The following is a 2528-nucleotide window of genomic DNA, read 5'->3' on the forward strand; positions in this document are numbered from 1 at the left end:
TTGACAAACAGAATATTACTATATTTAATAAATATATCAGAATGTGTACCAAAATTTACTCAATGAAATTTACCAGGTCAAGTTGGTGTCACCTACATAATTTCCAGACAGTTAAGGAAGAAATAATACTGATTATACACAAACTACTCAGCAAAGTTTTCTATGTGTACAATATAACTTAGTTACTGGACAATGATATTACAAAATAAGAAAATTAGAGGCTAACCTTTCACATAAATATAGATGTAAAATTTCAAAACAAAATATTAACATATCAAATCTATCTTTACCCACCTATCATCTATCTACTTAACTAAAATAAATATATCTCAACATAATTTGCTTCCAAGAAACACAATACAGAAACATCAAGCGATGTAATTCACCATATTAATAAGGTAGAAAAACATACATATGGTATCTATTGAAAAGTGTATATGTAGTTGCAAAAATATCATTTAATATAATTCACAAACATTCAAAGATGCTAAGAAAATTTGGAAGATTTATCTTAATCTCATAAAGAATGTTCACTTAAAAAACAAACAAAAACAAGAGCAAAAACAGATTCAGTAAAGAATAAAGTACTGAAATCTTTCTGAAATCCAGAATAAAAAAGGTATACTCAATAAAACACACCAAGATTGTGTTGGATATATTGTCAGTAAAACAAGGCAAGAAAAAAATAATAATTTGCTGTTTATAAATGACAATTTTGTAAATAAAAAAGCTTGGTGTATACAAGTATTTATATGTATGCTTATCTATATACTTATCTTGTTAGCTATCTAGATATGTTTATACTTCTATATAACTACAAAAGTTTTGGATATAAAATGATACCATTTAATAGCATACAAAAATAAAATATCAAGCTAAGAAAACATGATGTACAGAACAATGTTTTGTAGTTATTCTAAGTTAAGAAGTATTAAAAAGAGAACTAGACAGTCCTCGTGGAGAGTAGCCATGGTTTCCTGCTTCAACAGTGCTTGGATGGAACCCAGCGCTCGTCCCCCGCTCTGGCCAGACGCTCAGAGCCAGCCCTCGCCACCACCTCACAGGGCCCTCTGACTGCCCCAAGGTCCCCGCTGTCGTTATAGCGCCATGCAGCCACTGCCACCACTTCACCACAGCCGCCCGCCATGACGACCGTGTCCCCCTCGCAGGTGTGCCAGAATTACCACCAGGACTCGGAGAACACCATCAACCGCCAGATCAACCTGGAGCTCTACATCTCCTATGTCTACCTGTCCATGTCGTACTATTTTGACCTCAATGATGTGGCTTTGAAGAACTTTGCCAAATACTTTCTTCACCAATCTTGTGAGGAGAGGGAACATGCTGAGAAATTGATGAAGCTGCAGAACCAACAGGGTGGCTGAATCTTCCTTCAGGATATCAAGAAACCAGACTGTGATGACTGGAAGAATGAGCTGAATACAATGGAATGTGTGCTACACTTGAAAAAAGTGTGAGTCAGTCACTACTGGTACTGCACAAACTGGCCACTGAGAAAATGACCCCCATTTGTGTGATTTCATTGAGACTCATTATCTGAATGATCAGATGAAATCCATTAAAGAATTGGGTGACCATGTAACCAACTTGCGCATGATGGGGCCCCCGAATCTGGCATGGCACAGTATCTCTTTGATAAGCACACCCTGGGAAATAGTGATAATGAGAGCTAAGCCTCAGGCTGGCTTCCTGTAGCCACAGGGGTGACTTCCCTGGTCACCAAGGCAGTGCATGCATGTTTGGGTTACCTTTACCTTTTCTGTAAGTTGTACCAAAACATCTATAAGTCCTTTCCTTAGTACCATTCCTTCAAATAAAGTAATTTGGTACCCCCCCAAAAAAAAGAGAACTAGATAAATGGAGGGATAGGGAATGTTAATGGATTGAAAGACTCAATATTATAAAGATATTAATTCTGTATAGAGTTGTCTCCTTATAATCAAAATAACATGTTGTTTATAAGAAAGATTCTGACAAGCTGGTTTTAAAGATATGGCAATTCTAAAAATGCTGGGTTTTAGAATACGTTCAAACTTAAGTTGTTAGCAACTTAAAATAGATTGCTTTAAAGTAAGTTATTTTATGAAAGCCACTTGTTAACCACAAAGCAAAAATCTAGAGAGGACACACAAAAGATGGAGTCTATGAATACCAATTAAGAAAATAATCAAATCACAAAGAAAGAGAAAAAAGAAACAGAGGAATTATAAAACAACACAAAACAACAAAATGACAATAGTAACATACCTATCAATAAACTTCAATGTAAATGGACTAAATTCTCCAATCAAAAGACTAGACTCATCTGTTTGTTGCCTACAAGAAATTCACTTCAGATATAAGGACAAACATAGACTGACAGTGAAGGGATAGAAAAGGGTATTCCATACAAACAGAAACCAAAAGAAAGTTGGGGTAGATATACCAGACAAAATAAAGTTTAAACAAAGACTCTCATAAGAGACAAAGGTCATCACATAATGATAAAGGGGTCAATCAAACTAGAG

General features: G+C 35.4%; 1 pseudogene; it reads left to right on the forward strand.

Moving 5' to 3' along the window:
* The first annotated feature begins 1130 nt into the window (after positions 1–1130).
* On the forward strand, positions 1131–1694 carry LOC136120926 (ferritin heavy chain pseudogene; annotated as a pseudogene).
* Positions 1695–2528: the final 834 nt, after the last annotated feature.

The sequence above is a fragment of the Phocoena phocoena genome, chromosome 3 (assembly GCF_963924675.1).
Source record: "Phocoena phocoena chromosome 3, mPhoPho1.1, whole genome shotgun sequence".
NCBI lineage: Eukaryota > Metazoa > Chordata > Mammalia > Artiodactyla > Phocoenidae > Phocoena > Phocoena phocoena.